Source organism: Diabrotica undecimpunctata, chromosome 8 (genome assembly GCF_040954645.1).
Source record: "Diabrotica undecimpunctata isolate CICGRU chromosome 8, icDiaUnde3, whole genome shotgun sequence".
NCBI classification, from domain to species: Eukaryota; Metazoa; Arthropoda; class Insecta; order Coleoptera; family Chrysomelidae; genus Diabrotica; species Diabrotica undecimpunctata.
Genome location: NC_092810.1, coordinates 108,681,477 through 108,701,061, shown reverse-complemented (window position 1 = coordinate 108,701,061; position 19,585 = coordinate 108,681,477). Strand labels below are relative to the sequence as shown.

Below are 19,585 nucleotides of genomic sequence, written 5' to 3'. Positions count from 1 at the left end.
CAACCCTGTATAATACGGAGAAATAAATTTACTAAATGTAACATACACCAATGTTATCGTAAGTATATCAAAATAAAACATACATTGTTTTAATTTCTGCTGAGTTTGTAACATTGGCACATACTACTGTTAAAATAAGATTTTCATCAAAATTAAAAAAAGTGTAATGGCGCTTGTGGTAATTTCAAAAAGAAGCCGTAAAAGTCGCAAACAAACCGCCAGGTAATGGAGGTATCACGAGCAACAATTTCCTAAGTGCTTTTATCCGCAACATTGAGGCCAGATTGTCACCTTTCTTTTTAAGGAAAGTTGTGTTTTCAACCCATTTCGCGATGTAATGTTATTAAAGGACTCCTAAAAGCCTACAAAAATTTAGAACCTTTTGTGTTTTTATTCGAATAAATACCACATTTTACCACAAAATGTGAAAAGAGAATTGACTATGTAGGTATTCTTGTTTCACAATTTTTGATGCACGTAATTGTGAGCAATTTACTAAATGTAACATCATGACCTGGATAATAAGAGCGATATAAAAATTTTCATAGAAAAACAAGAGAATTATAACAGTGATACTGTAGAAAATGAAATTATGGCACACCTTTAAAGAAGAAAAAAACGAATTTATGAAATATTAATAAATCGTACTGACTAATAAGTAGACAGCCTTAATTCTATGTATGTAAAGTTAGCATATCCATTTTATAAGGCCGAACTCAGACCAACACTATAATTTATTGCTAATTTATTACGGAAAGAAAAAATTTATAGCTGTATCCGTTTCCTGGAAACAGTGGGTTTGGCAACTTTACAGTAAAGCTAGCATAACCATAGCTATGTCTCGGCAAGGAAGGGGGGTACAAGGCCCATCTTGGCGGCATATTTCTTTGCTAATTAGTTGCTGTTGATTGATATATTAACCAATCCCCAAAAACTACCCCATCATTCCCTAGTTCAAAACACTACCCCAAAAAAACCGAGATATCGGTCAAAAAGCGAAGCGCAAGGAATTGATCGCTAATTCATTGCCGAAGTTTTACGCCAAGAAACAATTTATAGATGCAACCATTTCCGAGAAACAATGATTATGCTGACTTTACGGTAAAGCTATATCTCAGCAATAAATCAGGCTACAGAACCCATCTTGGCGGCATATTTTATTGCTAACTAATTGCTATCGATTAGTACGTTGACCAATCCCCAAAAACTACCCCATCATCTCTTAGCGCAAAACTCATCCCCGGAAAAATCGAGCCAAAAACTTAAAAAACCAAAAAAGTGAACCAATAGGAATTAATTGCTAATTTATTGCTAAAGGTTTACGTCTAGAAATAATTTATTGCTGCAACCGTTTCCGATAAACAATGGTTAAACTGACTTTACGATAAAGTTAGTGTAGCCATAGCTATATCTCGGCAATGAAAAAGGCTAGAGCCCATCTTGGAGATAAGTTTCAACAAGCACACCTCAAAAACTGCCTTCGAATAAACAAAAAATAGCCGAGAAACGGAAAATACACAAAATCTGGTAAAGAACTCGTGATGTTGCAGACAAAACTAAATGAAATCAAGCTACCCTACAATTCAAGACCTTATTAAACACTAATAAAAATAATGAAATTCAAAACTATCTTAGAAAATTAACAGCTTCAGAAGCTATTGAGTATGATTTATGGAAAGCTTTAAAAAAATTAAAAAGGCCTTAATTTAGAAACCATCCTATACGTACTCTAGATAGTCACTAGGCAAAAAGTAATGAGGACAAAGCCAATGGTTTTGCCAAGTACAGTAAGGTCTCATTTTATGCGTTGGATATATTCTACAGATAAGCGCATATAAAAAAATCGCATAAAAAAGACATTACTTGCCTTGAAAAAGTAGAAATACATTCCGTAGACAAAAAGGGGTTCAAAGGAGTAGTGATGCGCAATATAATGTGTTGCTTCCTGATAACACCTCTAGCCACTCCTACTCAATTCCTATCCTCACCTCCAAGAAGTGTGACTTAATCACACGGGTGGACCCTGGCAAACCTGAGCAACCCTACCGGAGATTGGGTAACCAACCCCAGTGGAAAGTAGGGTCAGGGCCGACGAGGAAGGGAGAAATGGTCCTCCGAAAAGGGGGTTAGGCATAGGGCTAACAACCCTATCCTAGAAAACACACATGTTACGAATGTTCAAGGAATGAAAACCGGACTGATCAAACGACGACGACTGCGCGAGAAAAAGGTACGTGATTTAAAAATCGCGACATGGAACATCCGATACCTATACAGATCGGGAGCCCTCCAAAATCTGCTCGGTGAACTGAATAGATATGAAATAGATATAACAGCTCTACAGGAAATGAGATAGACCGGCAGTGGCACCATTGATAAAAGACACCACATTATATTCTATAGTTGCGACGCTAAAGACCACGCACTAGGTACTGGCTTCATTGTAAATAAAAAGGTTAAACACCTCGTACGAGACTTTCGTGCTATGAACCCTAGAATGTGCATCCTGAGACTAAGGGGAACATTTTTTAATTACAGCATCTTAAATGTGCATGCCCCTACAGAGGAAAAGGAAGACAATGTCAAAATAAAATTCTATGAAGAACTAGAAGCTGCATACCATTCATGTCCAAAGAATGACATTAAAATTATTTATGGTGATCTCAACGCAAAAATAGGAAAAGAACTACAATACCTACCAACTATAGGTAAGCATAGCCTTCATGAGGTATCCAATGACAATGGCATCAGACTAATAAATCTAGCAACTTCCCTTAACATGGTCATTGCCAGCACATGTTTCCAGCGAAAAAATATTCATACGGGAACGTGGAGATCTCCAGATGGGGTTACAGTAAACATGATCGATCATGTTATTATAGACTCAAGACATCACTCCGACGTAATAAACGTATGCAGCAGAAGAGGGGCAAATGCAGACTCGGATCACTATCTAGTGGAAAGTAGAATAAGAGCCAGAATCTGAAACATTAAAAAAGAAAAGGGATCCAAAATTGAAAAATATGAAATAAAAAACTTTTTTTAGGGTAGAAAAGGCTAGAAAACAGACAAAAGCACGAGGATATAAACAGAGAATGGGAAACGTGTAAAAACATCATACAAGACGCGACCAAAGAGACCCTGGGTCTACAAAAAAAGCCCAAATCAACTGAAGGACAGTGGTTCGATGAAGAGTGTCGTAACATAACAGAGAGGAAAAATAATGCATATCAACGACTACAACAACGACATAGAACACGAAAGGCAGAGGAGGAATATAGAATGCTAATGACGGAAAAGAAGAAAATACATCACAGAAAGAAAAGAGAACACATAGAAAAAGAACTCCAAGAAATGGAAAAACTAAATAAACCATCAGAAACCAGAAAATTCTACCAAAAACTTAACAAAAGTAGAAAAGAATTTAAACCAAAAACAATGATGTGTAGGGGCAAAGAAGGAGATATAGTAACTCAACAAAGTGAAATACTACAAAGATGGACAGAATTCTTCAAAGAAAAGTTTAAAAAAACGAAGATCCCCTATATAATTGAATTATACTGGATCAAACGGATAGCAGAGAAAAAACCCCCCCTTCAGTGGCTGAAATGCAAGAAGCAGTTACCAGACTGAAAAACAACAAGTCACCTGGATTAGACAATATTAGCGTAGAATTAATAAAGGAAGGTGGAGACTCCCTATTGAATGCGATACACGAACTAATAGTGAACATATGGAATAATAAACAACTGCCACAAGACTGGAATACCGGAGTAATTATTCCACTACATAAAAAGGGAGATCAGCTTCAATGTAAAAACTACCGGGCAATAACGCTACTGACTGTTGCATATAAAATACTGTCAAATATTGTGTATGACCGATTGAGACCATATGCGGAACAAATAGTTGGGGGATATCAATGTGGTTTCCGCAGGCAGAAGTCCACAATAGATCAGATCTTCGTCTTGAGGCAAATCTTAGAAAAGACTAGTGAATTTAATATAGACACACATCATCTTTTCATTGACTTTGAGAGTGCCTATGATAGCATCCATCGAGAATTTCTGATCCATGCAATGAAAGAGTTTAATATTCCAACTCAACTAATTGATATTATAAAAGAAACACTTAAAGTAAAAGCAAAATTCGAATTCAAAACGAATCCATGCAATGAAAGAGTTTAATATTCCAACTCAACTAATTGATATTATAAAAGAAACACTTAAAGTAAAAGCAAAATTCGAATTCAAAACGAACTAACAGATACAATTCATGTGAAAACGGGCCTACGACAGGGAGATGCCCTATCCTGTATTCTATTCAACATCACATTAGAGAAAATAATTAGGGAGTCAAAAGTCAACACCAGAGGAACAATAATAACAAAAAGTGCCAAACTTAGATACATGGAACAAGTGGAACAAGATCTGAAAACACTTAAGATTACCAACTGGAAAAACAAAGCAAGGAACAGAACAGAATGGCAGAAAATCCTAGAACAAGCCAGGACCCAGAAAGGGTTGTCGAGCTACTGATGATGATGATGACATTCCGTAGCCTTCTATAATTACATAAAACCAAGACAAAACAATAAACTTTGCAGAAGTTAAAAGAAAGAGGCTGCATGATAAATATTACTTCGAATATCTGAAAGAAATTCGTACAAAATCTTCAAGTATATTTACGTTTTTAATCATTATCTCTATCTCATAATGGTTTGCACCGTTTGCGAAGTGTTTTAAAACCATCTTTATCATCAGAAGAAACTGTCTCTGCAATAGATATTTGCGGTAAAGGCGATGGATTTTCACAAACTTCATTCTCGTTCTGTGTAGCCCCTTTTATTCTGACAATGTAATCAGTAATTAAACTTTGCGATGGTGATGCTAGTAATCTTTTATGTAGCTCACAATATCCTGGCATGCAGTTCTGCAGCTTACGTTTTAATTTAAAGGCTCGTTCAGAATTGAAGTCATTAATAAGAAAATGATTTTCTAATTTACTGCAAAGTTGAAGACCTTCTCGAATTAATTTGGCAGTGAGGGGGTTGATTTTTCTTCCTTATCATTATCATCTTCTAGATTCACGATGCCATCTCAAGTTAGATCTAAAGTTTGATCAATTATATCATGGTCACTTAATGCATCATCCACAACCAATTTATCTATATCATCGTAGCTGAAGGTATTAAAACCATCTCCGCCAATTTCATGTGCCAAATTAATTATTTCATCTGATAGTATCGACGTTTGAATAGCTGCATTGCTTGTTACACATGCTAGCCAAACCTTTTTCCAACAGACATTTAAAGTTTATGGTCTTATTTGAGCGGAAGCAAGTGCAACATGAATCAAACAATCAAAAATAGAAAATTGCTTTCACACGTCTTTTACTGTTAAGGACTCATTAATGGCTGAATAAGGCTTGTTATATTGGACGGAAGAAATAATATTTAAACGTTTGGATGTTCTAAGTGTGGATGACCTGCTGCATTGTCAATACCTAATTAATAAAACTGTAAAATCGAGAGATTTTTTCTTCATATAGGTTTCTACTTCTGTCACGAAGCATTATTGAACCATTATGTAAAAATAGCTGTTGTCAGCCAGACTTTCTTGTTAGCCATCCAATGCACTGGCTTCTTCTTCTAGTGCCGTCTCCACTAATGAAAGTTGGCTATAACCATTGCAAATTCGCCTCTATCTTCTGCTTTTCTTAAGAGCGTCTGTGTGTTTAACCCGGTCCAGTCGCGAATGTTTTTCAGCCAGGATATTAAATTTGTCGTCTACCAGGACCCCTTTTTTCTTCGATTTTATCCTTCATAATCAGCTGCAACAACTCGTACTTATCATTTCTAAGTATATGCACTGACAGTTGTTTTAAATCCGTTAAATCCGTTAAATCCTTAGACCAAGTGCTTTAAAAGGCAGTTGCTTGCCTTTTAAAGCACTTGGTCTAGATGTATTTATTGAGAGCGGTTTCAACATCCGATCTTCATGACTTATTATACTGCTACAAAGTAATAATGTTACTCAATCTTTACTTGCTTCTGAGGAAATATTTTTGCTGCTGTTTCATCTGCTGTAGCACTCTTTACTGTAATCTTGATATTATGAAGTGCATTCTATTTATTTATAAACCCGGTTAGCCATCCTTTGCTAGCTGCAAATTCTTTATCAGCTTGGGAAGTGGAAGTTGGTGGCTCTGACTGTTACATTAACTCATTAAACTGAAGAGCTTTGTCCTGGATTAAATAACCACTTACAGAAATTCTTCTTTGAATAAGTTCCTCAATCTAAATTGCGATGGCTCTTTCTGTTCTTTCTAATTATACCTCCCTTGAGTAAGATGAAAATTTGGCGCTTAATTTTGTACCAGAAATTATAGATTTTCTTATAGCAACTTCATTCTTCTACATTGCTCTTACAATTGATTCGCCTAAATTAAAGTGTATTCCAATTGCTGTAGATCCTTCTTCTTTTCCTAAGCGATCTAAAATTGCAATTTTCGTTTCCAACGTTATCTTTGATGTTTTTTTTCTCTATTGAGCCAAATAAAATCTGAAACAAAGAAATAGAAAAATTGGCAAAAACATCTAATCAAAAATAAAACTTAACGACACTCGCTTAAAACGTTTTAATCCGAAAACCGTGATGCTTATTACACTGCACTTGTGATGTGATGTAATAGTAGATGTAATAGGTAATAGGGACATCATGTAACAACGGAATCCCTGAATAGCAAACGCTCACTTTACTGACATCTGAATGTAAATAGTTAATATTTAATTATAATTGTTAATAATAGAAATTTTTGGATGAAATACCAACCGCACAACTTTAAAATCGTATAAAAATAATCCGCATAAAAAGAGACCTTACTGTATTTAGAAAAACCTTATTCCGCTGAAAATAACTTCGAAATTGAAGATATAGTTAAAGTTGTTTAAAATTTTACCTCTTAACCATGTCACAAGATCCATACATATGTTGAACACAAAAAAATTTGCAGGGTATGATTTAATTAGTGTTAAAATTGTGATAGAACTTTTGTAAAAGGGACTGAAGTATTTGACACAGATATACAATGCTGTTTTAAGGATGAAGTACTTTTCGCTGTTGTGAAAGGTAGCCCTAATGATACTACTCCCTAAGCCAGGAAATCCTGCTAAGGAAACAACATCATATAGGCCTATTAACCTACTCCTTACTATGGCAAGTTGCTAGAAAAATTAATTATATAGAAAGTAGAACCAATTCTGAAAGCAATTTAATTAATTCCTAACCATCAATTTTGATTTAAAGCGAAGCATACCACCATTGAACAAGTCCACCGAGTTATAAAAAATATATAAATCCTTTTATAAAGTTTGACACGATAGACTATTATACAAAAAAAAAAAACAGAAAAAGCTTACTGAACAACTTTTTCCTTATCAATTCTACCTTCAAAATAGACACTTTCAAGTAAGGTATCAACACAAACCCACAAAGCAACACCCAATAAGGTCTGGCGTGCCTCAGGGGAGTGTACTTGGTCCGATACTCGATATTATTTACTCAGCAGATCTTCCCACTAGGAAAAATATAACCATTGCAACATATGCATTTGATAGCGCTGTTCTGGCATCTCACAAAGATCCTGTCATTGCCTTTCTAATCTTGCACATTTACTTGGATGATATTAACTCTTGGCTAAAACCTGGTGAATTAAAACAAATGAAATTAAATCTATCCATGTCACCTACACCCTATGAAGAAGTGCTAACTGTGACATTAAATAGTCACTTTTTGCAACCAAAGAAGAAGAAAAATATCTGGGAATCCATCTGAACCGACGGTTATTGTAATGACACATATATTTGCTAAGAAAAAGCAACTGGGCTTAAAACTTAGTAAATTGTACTGGATGCTAAATCAAAATTAACAGTTACCAATAAATTGCCTGTGTCATAAAAAGATATATGACACAGGTAAAATACCAACAGACTGGCTAAAATCAACATTCGTAGCATTACCAAAAAAATCGAATTCCTCACAATGCGATGATTATCGAATATTAAGCTTGATGTCTTATGTCCTTAAAACTTTTCTCAGAATTATCCATACACGAATTTACAAGAAGTGCGAGTTCCAGATGAGTGACACTCAATTCGGATTTCGAAACGGATTGGGAACACGAGAGGCTCTTTTTGCTTTAAATGTGTTAACGCAACGATGCAGAGACATGAATGTGGATGTATATGCATGTTTTATTGACTATCGAAAAGCATTTGACTGCGTTAACCATCAAAAGATGATCGAAATTCTGAGAACAACTGGAGTTGACGAACAAGACTTGCGAATTATCTCAGAACTATACTGGCACCAAACGGCAACAATTGAAATAGAGCACACAACATCCGAAGACATACAAATCCGACGAGGAGTGAGACAGGGTTGCGTCTTATCACCGCTACTCTTTAATTTGTATTCGGAGTCTATATTCAGAGAAGCATTAGACGAGGTCCAAGGCGGAATTAAGATTAACGGAATCAGCATAGACAACATCAGATATGCTGATGATACCGTCTTAATAGCAAGCAACGCACAAGAACTACAAAATATAATAAATGCGGTAGTTCACCACAGCGAAATGTTCGGTTTACATCTAAACGTTTCCAAAACTAAAACTTTAGTATTTTCAAAGACACCAATAAACGTACAGGTGTATGCCAAGGGTCAAATAATAGAACAGGTAAATTCCATAAAATATTTGGGAACAAATATAAATAGTCAGTGTAATGCAAAAAAAGAAATCCTGTCAAGAATTGAACAAGCAAGGAAAACATTCATGAGGATTAAAACATTTTTTACAAGATCAGACCTTAGTCTACAGCTTAGAATCCGAATGATCAGATGTTACGTTTTTTCTGTCTTACTGTATGGCTGTGAAAGTTGGACAATGGACTCTGAAGTAGAAAAAAGAATAGATGCCTTTGAGATGTATATATACAGACGAATGTTGAGGATTCCATGGGTACAAAGAGTTACTAATGTTGAGGTACTTCGTCGCATGTGTAAACAAAAAGAATTACTAAGAATAATCAAAGAGAGGAAAATGCAATACTTGGGTCATGTGCTGAGAGGCGAAAGATATGAATTACTTCAAGTTATACTGGAAGGAAAACTACAGGGCAAAAGATCAGTAGGAAGACGCCAGAACTCGTGGCTGAAAGACCTGAGGAGATGGTTCGACCGCTCATCCGCAGAGATCTTTCGCGCAGCAGTTTCCAAAACTACAATTGCCATTTGGATCGCCAACCTTCGAAAGGAGACGGCGCAATGAGAAGAAGAATAAATTGCTAATTTACGAAGTCGTCCAATATGGAGCTACGGAATTGAATTGTGCATCCCACTCAAATATCGAAATTTTACAAAGATTCCAGTCCAAAATACTTGTCGTAAACGCTGTATGGTACGAAACTAACAGTGTTATTGCCCGTGATATTAAAGTGAAATCTGTGAAAGAAGAAATAACCTACTTCTCCCCGAAGTATGACGAACACATTATACCAACGTTTTGGCTCAACCCCTAATGAGACGTCCCGTCCAGCGAATGTTAAAGAGGCATCTTTCATGTAATTTGCCTGTCAGATGTTCAAACCTTAGTACTTAGTACTGTTCTATAGTGCAGTGTTGTGTAGTAGTTAACTTTCCCAAAACCAAACTTAGATAAGTAAAAAGAAACTGTGACTGGACAGTTTTTTAAATGTTTTGTTACTGGCATTAAAATTTGCCTATTGTAAAATGTACAGATTTTAAATTAAATGGGATGTTTGAAAAAAAAATCTGTAATAGTGTAAATAATCATTTAGGAATATAAAAGCTTTTCTTTAATACCCATATATTTGCTGGAAATACATCATACTTTTTGGCAATCTCATGTCGGATACTCTCATCCGGATATGATTTTCTAGTAACTCAGTTCTGTCCCTCCCACGTTTTGAGGTTCTTTTGTAGACCAAACAAAACCTAATTAACCTAGCTTTGCCTATAAAGGAGTTTAATATCATTAAATTGCGAGATAACAGAATTATGCTCTTGATGAGTTAATGTCATTAAATCGTAATTGTATTCGAAAATATTACTAGACTTTCGATCAATTCAGTGCAACTTCAGTCTTGGGTAAAGATAATAACGTGAATAATAGTCAAGGAATTTTATACAGTTTATGTTTGTTATCTATTACTTATCATAATATTATTAGACTTTTTTATTACGTAGTAACAATGGAAATTTTTTAAAATTTTCTACTTTGAGAACGAGTTTAGAAGTTGAAATCGAAACGTCGACATAAACTTCTTTCAAAGTAAGTTGTGTCTCATTCACAGTAAAAATAGTAAATTTAAATATATGTATATATATATATATATATATATATAATATATATATATATATATATATATACATATATAATATATATATAATATATATATATATATATATATATATATATATATATATATACATATATATACATATATAATATATATATATATATATAATATATATAAAATATATATTTATATATATATATAGATATATATATATATATATATATATATATATATATATATATATATATATATATATATATATATATATATATATATATATATATATATATATATATATATATATATATATATATATATATATATATATATATATATATATATATATATATATATATATATATATATATGAAAATTACTGAGTTCTCAGGACGAACCGCGTTGAGAATTTATAACTCGACGTTTGGGCACCCATTTTGGAGCCATTATCAAGAGTGGTACGGTTCGGTTCGAGTTCGGGGTCTCAATCTGCCTACTCCCCTCACTCGAGAGGTACCAGTATCGTGTTCTATATTGCAAGAACTGTCTCTCGGTACTAAGGTCTCAATCTGCCTACTCCTCAGTGTCGAGTGACAACCGGTCTTACACTGTGTGGCTGCTTTTATACTCGCTGTATGCGCGGGAACGGTATGCGCTGACGTGGTCTGAACTGACGTGGCCTGAGCGGTGTGGGCGGGAGGTCGCTGAAGCAGGGGTCGCCATGTTGCCGGCAATCGTTTCGCGTCATCGCGCGTGTTCAAGCTGTTAGGCCGTTTTTCGATTTCGATAGCTTCACGAATGATTCTCGCTTTTAATAAGCGGATGGGAGCAATGTGGTTTTTGCTTTTTCGAAATCAAGTTAATGTAATCTATCATATACCTTGTGTTGAGTGTGACTCATGTTACATCGGTCAGACAGGGAGATCACTGATATTTCCAATATGTATCATAACTTACTAAATTGAATTGTTTTTTAAATGCACTATGGCAGATTTTAAGATACAACTCTGAACCACTCATAATTTAAGATATCTGCCAGATGTCATCTGTTAATGTCAGATACCAACTTTTAATCCATGTTAACCTTTTTAAACAAAGTGTAAACATGAAATTAAAATGTAAAATGTAATGTTTAAAGTTTAATAAAGTGCTTATTGAAAATGGCAAATTTGAATATTCACGGTCAGGAAATAACAAACTATATATACATATATATATATATATACATATATATATATATATATATATATATATATATATATATATATATTAGTAGATTTTCTTGGGCTCAGGTTTCTTAAAAAAGATTGTCATGATACTAAGACATTTTTATTTACTTTTTTCTACGTTTCGGCAGGAAATTTATGAATTTTTCAAGAAATAATATTGACTAAAAAAATTTTATCAAATATATTACAAGGTTTAAAAGAGAAACTTTTGACTTACCAAGCATTTATAATTTGTTGCTAAAAGGATGCATTAAACGTCACAATTAAAATAATAATAGAAGCGTAGGAAATTTGTTTAATGATGTTGGTTTATTATTTAAACAAATGTTTTTAGTAGGTTTTCTTGGGCTTAGGTTCATAAAAAAAAGATTGTCATGATACTAAGACATTTTTATTTACTTTTTTCTACGTTCCGACAGGAAATCCATGCCTTTTTCAAGAAATAATATTGACTAAAAAACATTTTATCAAATACATTATAAGGTTTAAAAGAGAAACTTTTGACTTACCAAGCATGTAAAAGTCGTTGCTAACAAGTATACATTAAACGTCACAATTAAAATAATAATAAAAGCATAGAACAGACCCGCTAAGTCATTACATGTAAAATGTATTTTAAAATTTAATATGTTGTTTATTGATGTTGGTATATCATTTAAACAATCAGTTATTTTAAACAGCATAGGCGTTCTGAGATTATCTTTTTATGTGTTTTTAAATTAAATGAAAATATATCTTGTTTAAATTTTTACACCTTTTTTATCATTTATTGCATTAATATTCTTTTTGATTTGTTTAGACTCTAGAAGCTCCCTCTTCTTACTGTTATGTTCACTTTTCATGATCTTGGTTTTGTCAAAATTAAATTTATGTTTCTTTTCGGCTTCTTGTTTTGTGAGGGTTGTTGAGTTTTTTTTGTCATATTTGTGAGAACGTATTCTTGAGTTAAGTAGCTGACTGGTTTGTCCAATATATACTCCATCACAATTCGAGCAGAGAGTTTCATACACAACATGTAATTTTTTTAATAGAGGGGTTTTTGTTTTTAGTCTTGTGAAATTCTTTTTCAAAAGATTTCCCTTTATGAGCAACCGTAATGTTATGTTTAGACAGAAGATTTGCAAGTTGTTTTGATAAACGTTTTATAAGGGGGAGAGACATACAGTTTTTCTTTACCGTGTTGGTTTTATTGTTATTATTGTTATTGTAAAATTTATACAGTCGTCATTTGAAAGTGTTGTCGATAAGGTGGTGTGGATATGAATTAAGTGTTAGTGCTGTTTTTGCTTTTTTAATGGCCTGCGGTCTATTGATAGGATCGGGTAATCTTATAGCTCTATCGGCGAGTCCGATAACTACAGGTTTATTTAGGGACAATGGATGATTAGAGTGGAAATTCAGATATCTCGACGACCAGGTTTTTTTGGTGTACTATGAAGTAGTTATAGTGCTGTTTTCTCTATGTAAAGTCAGGTCCAGAAAATTAATTTGACAATTTTTTTTAACTTCTAATGTGAATTTTAGTTTTTGGTGAAAGTTATTGAATTCGTTTAGTAAAATATCCATTTTACCTTCTGGTGCTACACTTTCTATCGCTATATGCTTGAGTGAAAGTTGAAAAAAATTGTCAAGTTAATTTTCTGAACCTGACTTTACAAAGAGAAAACAGCACTATAACTACTTCATAGTACACAAAAAAAACCTGGTCGTCGAGATATCTGAATTTCAACTCTAATCATCCATTGTCCCTAAATAAACCTGTAGTTATCGGACTCGCCGATAGAGCTATAAGATTACCCGATCCTATCAATAGACCGCAGGCCATTAAAAAAGCAAAAACAGCACTAACACTTAATTTATATCCACACCACCTTATCGACAACACTTTCAAATGACGACTGTATAAATTTTACAATAACAATAATAACAATAAAACCAACACGGTAAAGAAAAACTGTATGTCTCTCCCCCTTATAAAACGTTTATCAAAACAACTTGCAGTTCTGTCTAAACATAACATTACGGTTGCTCATAAAGGGCAATCTTTTGAAAAAGAATTTCACAAGACTAAAAACAAAAACCCCTCTATTAAAAAAATTACATGTTGTGTATGAAACTCCCTGCTCGAATTGTGATGGAGTATATATTGGACAAACCAGTCAGCTACTTAACTCAAGAATACGTTCTCACAAATATGATAAAAAAAAACTCAACAACCCTCACAAAACAAGAAGCCGAAAAGAAACATAAATTTAATTTTGACAAAACCAAGATCATGAAAAGTGAACATAACAGTAAGAAGAGGGAGCTTCTAGAGTCTATACAAATCAAAAAGAATATTAATGCAATAAATGATAAAAAAGGTGTAAAAATTTAAACAAGATATATTTTCATTTAATTTAAAAACACATAAAAAGATAATCTCAGAACGCCTATGCTGTTTAAAATAACTGATTTTTTAAATGATATACCAACATCAATAAACAACATATTAAATTTTAAAATACATTTTACCTGTAATGACTTAGCGGGTCTGTCCTATGCTTTTATTATTATTTTAATTGTGACGTTTAATGTATACTTGTTAGCAACGACTTTTACATGCTTGGTAAGTCAAAAGTTTCTCTTTTAAACCTTATAATGTATTTGATAAAATGTTTTTTAGTTAATATTATTTCTTGAAAAAGGCATGGATTTCCTGTCGGAACGTAGAAAAAAGTAAATAAAAATGTCTTAGTATCATGACAATCTTTTTTTTATGAACCTAAGCCCAAGAAAATCTACTAAAAAATATATATTAAGGTTCAAGAACTAAACTCAAACTATATAAATTATATATATATATATATATATATATATATATATATATATATATATATATATATATATATATATATATATATATATATATATATAACTTAAAGCTAAGATTATATTAAACTCAACAGTCTTCCGGGTTGAACCGCGCCGATTGTCATTGCGCCGAGCTTTCGACATCCTCTTTGACGTCTTCTTCCGAGGTCTCAGTCTCCCAAGACTGAGACACTACTGCACTTATCACCAATCAATGCATTACTACAGTAATGTATTTTTTCTTTTCTTATTGATTTTATAACTCCAGAGAACAGTTTCTGATTCTCTTTAGTTTGTTTCCATCTTTTCTCCAAATTCTGTCCATTTGTCCTTTTTGCTTTTGTAACAATTTCTTTTACTAATCTTTTATATTTTTTATATTCTTCATAGCTTTCTGGTATTTAATTTTGTAAGTATATTTTCCGAGCAATTTTCTTTCTTTTAATTTGTTGTTTTATTTCTTCATTCCACCATACAGTTTGCTTTCTGTTATTGCTGTTCTTCCTTGTTCCACATACTTCTGTCGCTGTATTTATGCCTCTTTAAAGTAGTTACACAGTTGTTCTGCCTTTCGACTCTTTATATTTTCTTTATTATTTTCTAGCTTTTGATTTGTTTGCCATCTGGTACTTATTTCTTTATTTTTTAATTTATTTGACCTAATAGCTTCATATTATTGTTTCTTTTCTTTCAGTTTGTTAATGTTATTGTTATCCGAGTTATTTTGTTTAATTTTCATTACTACTAAAAATAGTGGTCACTTCCTATTTTTGGACCCCTTCTAACTTCTATGTCTATTACGTTTCTCCTGTTATTTTTTTCTATTAACATGTAATCAAAAATCGATTTGTCTTTTCTACTTTTAACTTCTCGTGGTGCTTGTGGGTATTTTTGTGTTAAAAAATGTATGTACATCATACAGAAGTCTAGCATTCTTATGCCATTATTGTTTCGTGCTGTTTCTCCATATTTTCCTAATACCTCTTTATATTCCTGATCATATAAACTTTATATAAACTACGCTAAATCAGATCAGACTTTTATGTGATAACAATACCTTTAAAGATTTATCCAAACAAACTGGCTCTTACACTTACATTTAGACCTAGTGTGATGCGTAGACTACAACGGTTCATAGACAGCTTAGAAGCCAATTTTTTCTGTTGTGTCCCGAATTTTAAACTTGATCTTTATATAGTAATTTTGAAATAAAAATATGACAATTGACATTTTCCTACAGAACGAAAATGTGATCAAACTATTTGCTTATTTTGTAATTAAGTGAGATTTAAAAAAATAAATACACAATAATTCTAAAAAATTAATATTAAACTCGCAAAAGGTATTCATCATATTATTATTCTAACCAATATCTCTTCTAAAAGTAAACAATTTAAGGTACTTACAGATGCCCGAAGAATAAATTAAAATTTATTAAAAAAGTCGTTCTTACCTGCAACAAAAAAGTAAATCACATTTAAAAATAAAGAAATCTAAAAATATACATTTTAATTATTTTTATAGCATTAATTTAAAAAGGGGATTCCCAAAATACCACATTCAAATATGTATTACAATTAAAAATATATTTACTAGGAAGACATGACATGTTCATTCACTTTACTGGGAATGATCTAGTGCAGCGTTTCCCAAACTGTGCTCCGCGGAGTACCGAGTGTTCCGCGAAGCATCTACAGGTGCTCCGCTATATGGCAATAATAAAAGGTTCTTCTTCTTCTCATTGTGCCGTCTCCTTTCGAAGGTTGGCGATCCAAATGGCAATTGTAGTTTTGGAAACTGCTAATAAAAGGTTAAACAGAAAAAAAAGCTTCGCTAAAATATGGCGATCATAAACGGTTAAACATTAAAAAAAAATAGATATACTGGTTTGACATGCGCTCCTAATATTCTACCGGCGACGTTTCACGATCAGACGGCACTTCTGAACTGGTTTAAGACCTCCCTCTCCTTACTACGCCAAACAAAGTGTACCTACACTACGGACAAAAGTAATTAGTCATGTTTCATTCTTGTATTGTGCATTTGTGCGGACCCTAGATCCTTGCGGAGTCAGTTTAGTTCGCGCATTATTTGCAGTTATTATATTATATTTGCACTTTTTATTTGAAAGTTTTCTAACGCGCGAAACAAAAACTCCAAGTTAGTTGCAAAATTTGAACGATTGGCCTTGCGGTTTGTTTATCGTCTTCGCAAAAGTCAAACGCAAGGGAAATTGTAGATACTTAAAATCAAATGGTAAGTCTAAGGATTAAGATATTTTCCTCTTTGTATTTTTTCTTGATAATCGTTGCTTCAATGACATTAGTCATTAGCGTTTTCACAGTCAGTCTCGTTCCATTGTCCAGTCGAGGTTGACTAATCTTACGCAGAAATTTCAATGAATTCAAAAACTTTGTAGGATAGTTAACTACGTCATTGTGGGTTATAACTGTGTCAACTGATTTGAACGGAAACAACTTTCCTGGAAGAAAGAAAATGTTCTGAATGGTCATATTAAGATCATCGAGATCTGTATTTTTTGCATGCCAATATTACTTCTTTTTATAGCAAATTATAGTTCTTGAACTGTTGCGCTGTGAAACACACTGAATAAGTTTCTCTCTCGAGTCTGTAAAGTAAGAAATTTGTGGGTAATGTGATGAATGTGGTCGAGGTGTCAATAACGACTTTACCATTTCCAATGTTAAACAACTGCCTCGAAAACACAAGCGCATTTTGATCTTGTTGCAAAAGACTCGCGTGTTGGTTGTCAATTGGAGCGTTTTTACATGACGTCACAAATTGGATGATGTTAGGCATGCGTTTAGTTCGTCCTCAGCAGTTGATTTTGAAATAATTGGATGAGTCTGACGATAGAATCATGGCTTCACCAAAAGTCTTTTAATCAAATCACGAATTATATATCGAAGTTCTGTTCAGTGTCAATAATAACCTCCTGTGGGATATCGTATATTCGTCCCAAACGATTAATTTACAAACTTGTAAAATTATCACCATTGCGCTATTTTTGACAATGTTGCAGGATGGTGTTTCATTGATTTGTATGTTTAATGGTAATTTCAAGCTATAATGTGCGTGTAATTCGTCCGCCTTCTACTATAATAACAATAAAATTAGTTTTGCTTTTACTGTCCTTTACGGATCATCAAGGATCCGTAGAATCTGGTAATGTTACAAATTTTGTACACAATAACACATAATAAATTTCAAAATAAACTATGTTAATAATAAATTTGAAAAATTTAATAAATGGCAATACTTGTTGGGATTTTTTCACGTAAGTACGTATAATATATATATATATATATATATATATATATATATATATATATATATATATATATATATATATGTCGAAACGCTAGCAAATATATACAAAGAGGCCACAGCTAGAGTAAGCATATATGAAAATACCCCAGAATTTCCCACTCAGAAAGGAGTCCGACAAGGAGACACCATATCCCCTAAGCTCTTCAATGCAACCTTAGAAAATATCTTCCGGAAATTAGACTGGAACAACCAAGGTCTATGTATAGATGGAGAATACCTAAACCATCTTAGATTCGCTGATGACATCATTCTAATTGCTAGAAGTCCTGAAGAATTACAACAGCAAATTAATGACCTTAATACAGCCAGCAATGAGGTAGGACTAAAAATGAACCTAGCAAAGACTAAAATAATGTGCAATGATCTGATCGCCAACGTGGAAATAAAAATTAATGAAACCTCGCTAGAAGTAGTAGATGAATACATATACCTGGGACAGCTCATACATAAATCGGGATCACTACTTCCGGAAATCAACAGACGAATAAAACAAGCGTGGTCAGCATTCGGACGAAATTCCATAGTCTTCAAATCCAAAATGCCACTATACCTCAAGAAGAGAGTATTTGATCAATGCATATTACCCGTCTTGACATATGGATGTGAAACTTGGATATTAAAGAGAGAAATAACGTCGAAACTCCAAGTAACTCAAAGAGCAATGGAAAGATGTATGCTAGGGATAACAAAGAGAGATCGTAAAAGAATTGAATGGATACGGAGGCAAACCCAGGTGACTGATGTAATCCAAAGAATAAAATCCCTGAAATGGCAATGGGCAGGACATATGGCAAGAAGAACAGATAACAGATGGACCACTAGAACAACAATGTGGTACCCCAGGAACGCTAAGAGACCAAAGAGGCGCCCGAATCTCAGATGGGATTATGATATTAGAAAATTAACAGGAACAACGTGGTCTCGAATAGCACAAGATAGAAAAATATGGGCGCAAATGAGCGCAAATTATTAGAACAACGTATAACTAAGACATCGTCGAATAATAATAAGAACATAGAATAACATTGAAATAAGGGAGGCTGCACCGTAATTGGAAACGGTTGATAAAGCTGCACATGATGATGATGATGATATACGGTCTAAATTGAAATCAGCTCCGATTATTCTTCACAATCTTAAAACTAAATGTTTCAGTTTCAATTTAGGCATTTGGCAACCTAAAAAATAATAAAAAAATTTATTAAAAATCCTTTGTAAAAGGTATATATTTTTAAAAACCCAAACGGGCTGTTATAGACAAAACGTTTTCGGAATCCATTCTTCCATCACCAGTGTCCCATAAAATATATAACCACTTAATTAAAGAGAACGTGAAGTTAAAATTTTGACTAAGGTTAATGTAAAGTGTGGTTAATACTTACTAGGTGTACATGAATGTAGCCACTAAATACATGGGTAAAAACCCGTTAACAAAAATTTAGTTACATTTGTTTTACATTATGTAAATGTAAAACAAATGTAACTAAATTTTTGTTAACGGGTTTTTACCCATGTATTTAGTGGCTACATTCATGTACACCTAGTAAGTATTAACCACACTTTACATTAACCTTAGTCAAAATTTTAACTTCACGTTCTCTTTAATTAAGTGGTTATATATTTTATGGGACACTGATGATGGAATAATGGATTCCGAAAACGTTTTGTCTATAACAGCCCGTTTGGGTTTTTAAAAATATATACCTTTTACAAAGGATTTTTAATAAATTTTTTTAATATATGGTATACAGCCAAATACAGGAACGTAGATTCC

At 33.1% G+C, this 19,585-nt stretch overlaps 1 protein-coding gene across 3 annotated transcripts in view; it reads right to left on the bottom strand.

Annotated features, from left to right (window-relative positions):
* The window catches only part of Plc21C (Phospholipase C at 21C), a 363,710-nt gene that overhangs the window by 235,328 nt on the left and 108,797 nt on the right, over positions 1-19,585 (bottom strand). The window lies entirely within an intron of this gene.